This window comes from Colius striatus, chromosome Z, assembly GCF_028858725.1.
Source record: "Colius striatus isolate bColStr4 chromosome Z, bColStr4.1.hap1, whole genome shotgun sequence".
NCBI lineage: Eukaryota > Metazoa > Chordata > Aves > Coliiformes > Coliidae > Colius > Colius striatus.
The window spans coordinates 4,921,458-4,928,950 of NC_084790.1; positions in this window are offsets into that span (position 1 = coordinate 4,921,458).

Here is a 7,493-nt window from a genome sequence, read left to right on the forward strand (position 1 = left end):
ACGACGCGCTGGCTATTTCACCGCAGGGAAACTGAGGCAGTGGCGAGTGATGCGTCCCCGTGAGTCACGGTCCCGACTGGGCCGAGGCGGCTCTGCCCGTCTCCCAGCCCCGGCCAGCGCCTTGCCCGCGGCAGGACCGGGCGGGCAGCGCTGCCCGCAGCCCGCAGCCCCGGCTCCGGCCTGGCTGGGATGGGAGAGACCCGACGGGTGGGTGGGGGAACGACGGTGAGGGCCGGGGACGTGGGTTTGGGGTGATCCTGCGGTTTTAGGGTGATGCTGCCGGTTCGGGGTTGATGCCCTGGGGTTGGGGCGATGCCGCGGGTTCGGGGCGATGCCGCCGTCTCGCCTAGTTTGCCCCACCGCCCGGCCCACAGCAACGCTCCCCAGGGCCGGAGCGAAACTCCCCGCGGCTTTGTTGGGGCGGGGGCGGAGAGGGGGTGGGAGACACAGCCGCGCTTGCGGCGCAACCCCCGCCTCGCACCCGGGCTCGACACCGACGGGGGCTCAGCCCCACGGCAGGAGGCTTAGTGCTGGAAATTGGCGGGGGTCAGGGAGGCCACACGACAGAAAGGCGTCGCGGAAGGCGGAGGGGCCGAGAGCCTCGGGTCTCAGTGGCCAGTGGACGCGGCGGGGCGGCAAGCAAAGACTTGCCGCGGCTGGGCTGGGCCGGGGCGGCGGGGCCGGAGGCAGCGCGTTCCCAGAGCTGGGGCGGGAGGCGGCCGAGGCACTCTGAGCCCACCGGGGTCCCCGCCGGAGGTCCCCGCGCCGCCCACCCTCCCGTCGCCCCGGCCGTCGGGGCGATGGAGGCCGGCGGTACCGAGGGGGGTACGTACGGATCTAGCGGCAGCGAGCTCCTGGAGGCTCCGTCCTCATCGGCTTGGCAAGGGCGCTGGCTCCGGAGGGGACCCCGAGGGACCCGCGAGGCTCCCCAGGGACCGGGCACCCACCGGGCCGGGCGAGCAGGAATGGCTGGGTCTCAGCCCGACTCCAGTCTCTTCCCTCCTCCCCACCGGCCCAGCTCCACCCCTCCCTGGCCCAGGTGATGTTAACCCTTGGAGGCAGAGCCCTGGCCCCGCTGCTCGACGGGAGACGGCTCCCGGTCCCAGGATCCGGAGAGAGGGAGGGGATGGGCAGTTTGCAGCAGACACCGCAAACAAGAGGGGTAATTAAAGAAGAAAGAAACAACCGCCTCCCTCCCACTCCCATGGCCGCCCTCCTCCTGCTAACACACCCCCCGGGACCCCCGGGCACTTCGCTGAGCCAACCGGCTGTGTCTCACCCCGGGGGTGTCACACAGAAGTGGCCATCTGCTCCTGTCCCCAGGGATGTCCCCCGCCCAGGTGAGGGGCTCCGTGCCCCCCGTGGCCGCTCCTGCTAGTGGCATGGAGTAAATGTGATGGGGACGGACACGGGAGGTGAGGTTTGGAACCAGAGCTGGACCTGCAGAGGAGGGGGCAGGATGCCGATGGCGGGACCCGTGGTAACCCAGGTGGATTTGAGGCAGCCCGAAAGGGTCCAGGAGGTCCCTTCTGAGCCTGTTCCCACTCAGCTCAGAGTGTCCAGTCTTCCTAGCTCCCATGCTCCCAGTGCTGAGGCTGCCAGACCAGGGGGCTGCCGGGAGGGAGAAGCCTTAGGAACTGCCAGACAGCAAACTGCTGCCAGAGGAGCCACTTAATCACCAAGGCGTCGTGTCCCAATTTCCACAGCCAAAATCTCCCAGGTTGGCCCGGGGCTGGCTCCTGATGGCCACAACTCCACGGAGACCCTCATGGCCTTGGGGGAAAGCCCATCCCACTACAAAGCCCATGGGAAAAGGAGTCAGTGCCTGGGTAGAGCCAGGCCCCTGGCCGGCAGCCCTGATGCGGCGTGCTGGCGCGTGGGAGCCCGCATCTCCCTGGCGTGCCTGCCAAGCGCCCGGCCGGGCGGAGGGCACAGGGAAACTCCTTCGCCCTGGGGAAAACTCTCCTGGTTTTCATCATCCCAGGGATGGCTCCACTGCCGCCACCGCCGAAACGCGGCTGCCTGTGGGCTGAGCACGGCCCCACACAGTTTGGCCATGCACCAGGATGGGGACCCTGGGGTGGGGAGCCCCAAGATGGGCAGGACAAGTGCAGGCAGTGGGGTGAGCTGCTCACAGGTGATGGGGAACACAGCTCTGGCACTCAACTGCTTTGCAGGGCTCTGGCAGGATGTTGGGGGACCCCAGAGTCTTGCTGCCTCTCCTCCTTAACCTGTACGAGAGGTGCCATTCCCATGGCTGTGGGGCAGGGGAGTGCTCCAGCTCAGGGACATTCAAGCACTGCTCAGGCCAGAGTGGTGGCCCTGGGTTCCCCATCTGCCTTTCAGACACCATATTGCAGCCACCAGTAGCTCTCTGGGGCAGGCAGCAGTTTTCAGACTTTGCATGTACAGCTCCAGGCATGGCCAGACTGATCCCCAGCCCAATCCCAATTCCCATCCCGGCTGTGCTGCCACAGGGAGCAAGGACCCTACGGTGGGGATGTCAGTCCAGATGTCTCCCAGTCTACAGCCTCCTCCTCAGCTGCCAGGAAGGATGTGCCTTCCACTGAGTGCCATGGATATGGAGAATGTCCCATATCACTTGTCTCCAGGGTCTCCTCCTGGTCTCCCCAGAGCCAAAGCACAGGTGGTGTGGAGGTGGTGTGGTACTGGTGATGTGGAAGGGAGATGGGTCCCTGGCCGGAGGTCCCAGATGCTGGGTACCATGGTTCCTTTCCCACTAGTTCCCAGTGTGGCCCCTCTCACCGACAGCCCTGAGCTATGGAGGGGCTACAGGTCAGGAGCACATGGGACACTGGGATGGGGATGTGGGGAGGTCTTGACCTGCTCATGCCACCAGTGCCAGGCCCCAAGGCCTCCTGAGATCCTCCAGACCCAGCCCAAACTGGGCTCAGGGAAGGAGCTGGTGGGATGAAGCTGTGGGCAGTGAGGGATTGCGAGTCTGAGGCTGGATAGGGCAGCGGCACAGGGCTGTGGGGATAGTGGAGATGGGGATCTGATTCAGGGATCCTGAAGCAGAGCTGGAGCCCCATCTGGGACCACACATGGGGAGGAAATCATTCCGATGCTGGAGGATTCTGGGAGGGCATCTCCACGCCACCAAGTGTCTGAAACCGTGAGCAGTGCCTTGAAATTACAGCTAATTACAGAGCCCATTTGCATAAATTACAAGGCAAGAGGCAAATGCTTGTGATCCCTCCCCAGTGCTCAGGCAGCAGCTGCTCCAGTCACTTGGCTGTGATGTGGGGCTGGGACATTCAGGCTGGGGGGCACTGAGGCTTGACTGGGGTCTCCTGAGTCCTGCATGCAGCTGGAGTGGGGGCGGGAGGGGTCAGTGCTCCCCAAAATTGCCACCAGGACCCCAGTGCAAGGTGGGCAGGAGGCAGCAGCCTCCCTCCACGTCCTCAGCCCTCGCACCACCACTGCTCCCAACAATGTGCACAGCCTGGCCCTGAGCAGAGGAGGCATGACCCTTGCTGTGCCCAGATGGGCAAGGAGGGCTTGCAAGGGGCACAGAGTAGTGCTGGGCTGGTGGGCATAGCCCTACAGAACATAGGCATTTGGGATATCCTTACCCCCAGGGGGAAATAGGGATGGAGGGGTGAAAGGATGGAGGGACAGAGGGATGGAGGAGGAGATGCACCTCTTGGTCTCTCCAGGACCGGGGGGATGTAGGGACTGAGGAGGAGGGTTGTCCCCCTAGGCCCCAGGAGGGTGTCCGAGCGATGGCCGAGGCCCCTCCCAGCCCCGGGGCGCGGCACTTCAAACGAGGAACGGAGGGAACAGCAGTTTCCCCCACTACCATAAAACAAATTGATGTCTAAGGGGGCGCGTAGTGGGGCAGTGTGTGTGCGGGGTGGGAGTGCGTGTATCGCGTCCACGCATGTGATCATGTGCGCGGAGGGGCTGCGGGTCCCCGGCGCTGCCCCAAGTCCCTGCGTGCGTGCACGTCTGTGTGCGTGTGCACCCACTGCCTGCGTGCACTCACCCACGCACCTGGCTCTGAGCTCCGCGGAACTGCCCCGCAGCGGGTTACCCGGGGGGGTGTTGCCCTGAGGGGGGGTCTGCAGCGGCTGCCACGGGGCTGCGCCGTCTGGGTTGCCCCGGCCCTGGGGGGACCCCCGAGAGTGCCCGCGGGTCGTCAGACAGGGAGAGCTGAAGCACCCAAATCCTCCCCTGAGGTTTTGGGGGTGTTGCTCCCGGCCTCACACCCAGACAGCCCCGGGGGGGTGACGCTGGGCTGATGCTGAACCCTCCGTGAGGTGCAGCCGGAGGGTGCTGATGGGAGACGAGGGAGGGGACCCCGAGCCAGATGGAGCTGGCACAGTAGGATCGATGCCAAGTGGGTCGGGCACCAGAGTGGCCCTGAGTGCTCACAGCCCCGTGTGGTGGTCACTGTCCCCATTGGGGTGTCACAGCCCCATTCCACCCATAACTGAGCATCCAGAGCCCAGTCTGGGGTCTCTCAGCCTAGCTAGTCCCAATGGGACCTCCACCAGCCCTAGCACGGGATCCCAAATCCCACCGTGCCCACACCAGCCATGACTCAGCCCCTCATCCCACAGCCGTCATCACTCTCACAGCCCTTGAGCCACAAAAGCAAGTGGAAGAGTGGAGGAGAGATCGTTTTTCCTCATCCTCAAGTCCTGCCATCACCGGGATGAGGTTGCAACCCTGTGCCAGTCGTCGTGCCCCTGGGGATGCGGCAGCAGCTGCGTCCCTAGGGGCACTACGGCTGGCACAGGACTGTCTGCCTGGTCCCCGGGGACAAGCTGAAGGCATGGCACCTGCCTGCCTGGCAGAGATATCTACCGGGATTATCGCGACGGGCTTCCCCTGCCCGCGGTGCATGCCCCGAGGGAACTGTTTCTCACCAAGAGCAGGAATTACTGTCGGGACTCGACCTCTCTTCGACGTGGCGACGGAGCTGCCGGCTCGGTGGAGTTTGAAATACAGCTTTTAATTAGCCCCGTGTAATCTCCTCTGCCTATCTGCACCCAACCGGCCCGGCTGTCAGTCACCGGTGTGGGGAAACCTGCCTGGCTCGGAGGTGGGGAGAGCCCGGCACCCTGCCACCGGGGACGGGCACGCGGCTGCGCCGGGGACGTGTGGCTGCACCAGCAACAGGGACACGCAACTGCACCGGGAATGGGGACACTGGGCTGTACTGGGGACATGGGCAATAGGCTGTATTGGGGACAGGGACAAGTGGCTGCATCATGGATGAAACAAGGGGCTGCACTGGGGACAGGGACACACGGCTTCACCAGGGATGTTTGGCTGCACTGATGATGGGGCCACGCAGAGGCACTGGGAATGGGGATAATGGGCTCTGTGGGGATAGGGACATGTGGCTGCTTTGGGGACAGGGACACGTGGCTGTGTCGTGGATGGGACATAATTCTGCACCGGGGACAGGACATGAGGCTGCACTGGGGACACATGGTTGCACCAGGGATGGGACTCTGAGCTGCACCAAGGGACACGTGGCTCAGTGTCCTCATTCCCAGCTGCTCTGGGAATGGAGACGCTGGACTGGACTGGGGTTGAGAATACAGCTGCATTGGGGATGGAGACATGAGGCTACTTTGTGGACAAAGACACATGGCTGCATCATGGATGGGACATCAGGCTGCACCAGGGACAGGGCACGTGGCTGCACTGGGGACATGAGGCTGCACTGGCAATGGGGACCTATGGCCACTATGGAGATAGGGACATGTGGCTACATCATGGATGGCACACGTGGCTGCACCAGCGATGTGGACATGTAGCAGCACTGGGGATGGTGACAATGGGCTGTACTGGGGATGGGCATATGTGGCTGCACTGGGAATGGTACACACGGCTGTGTTGGGGACTGGGACACCTGGCTGCATCATGGATGGGACATGGGGCTGTACTGGGGACAGGGGCAGTTGGCCACATGAGAAGGGACTCATGGCTTCACTGGGGACAGGGACACACAGTGGCACTGGGAACAGGGACACATGGCTGCAGTAGGGCTGGGAAGACAGGGCCAGAGACATGTGGCTGCTGTGGGGGACAGGGCCACACAACCACTGCAGGGACAGGGTCCACTCAGCTGTGCCACCACCACCATCCTCCAGCACAGGGCTGTGCCAGGACCCCCTCGGGGTTGGGGCTGACAGGATGACACTTGGCCAGCCAGTGAGGACCCGTGCCGATGAACCCACAGGGCTTGGGGCAGGTGTGGGAGTAGTACCAAAAGAACAGAAGGCACTGCTAGGCAGATACCAAGGCCCTGGTCAGCAGTCACAGCACCACTCTCCCTTGTTTGCAGCTCCCTGGGTTTTCAGCCTCCACAAACCGCCATTCTGATTCTCTGAAGAAACCATGAGGAACGGTTCAAGGGCCTTGGCCAGGCGCAGGGACACGCTGATGGCCGAGGAGGTGCTGTAATTGCCATAATTGAGCATAGGCTTGGGGCTCATCCAGCTGGCACAAAGCATGAGGTGGGTGGCAGGGGGCTTGGGAACAGGGACTGCAGGGACGAGGGATGGTGTGCCCTACCTCTGTATCACAGCTCCAGGTTCTCTGGGTCCTCCGGGTGCATGGGGCCCTGCCTCACTGTGTCTGTCCCAATGTCCCTGCCCCAGCCTCGCTGTGCCAACCTGTGCGTCCCTGTTCCCTTCCTCCTTGGGCACATCTGTGCCTCTGTCCCAACCTCACCATATCCCTTTGTCCCCGTGTCCCCATCCCATCCCTGCTGTGCCAAACTGAGCCCCTGGCCCCCGCCTCTCTGCGTAGACCCTTGTCCCTGTGTCCCCATGTCCCCATCCCATCCTCGCTGTGCCAACCTGTGTGTCCCTGTCCCCTGCCTGGCAGCACAAGTCTGTGTCCCCATCCTCCCTCCTCTCCATGTCTTGGGGACATGGGGACGGCTCTTTCCCAGGGACGATGACAGCGATCGTGCCCGCGCTCGCGTCCGCGCCGGGCTTGCAGCCGAACGCCGGCGTCACTGCCCGCCTGGGGAAACTGAGGCAGGGAGCGGCAGGCTGGGACTTGCCCCGGCAGCCAGGGCGGGAACACCGGGAGCAGAGTCGGGGCTGAGCGGGCGCCCGGCCAAGCTGTGGCCCTTGGGCACTGCTGCCTCCTGCCAGCCGCCTGCTGCCCGGGGTCCTTCCGCCGGGCCATCCCCACTCCCTCCCCTCTTCCCGGCACGGCTGGGGTGCAGCCTGCTCTGTGAGGACCCCTGCACCGGGGTTCCCTCCCTGGAAGGTGGAGATGCAGGAATGGGGACCCCAGTGTGTCCCTCCCGCAGTGCTGAGCTGCGGGGTCAGAAGTGGGGTACAGGGGCCAGGCACCCCCACTCCACAGCTGCATCCCACACGTGTGTGTCCCCGTGCCCCCGGCACATGGAGGACGACGCAGACGCAGCATCGGGAGCGTCGGTGGCTTCGGTGCCTCCCGCAGCATTTACGAGCTTTGGCCGCAGTCGGGTCCTGGGG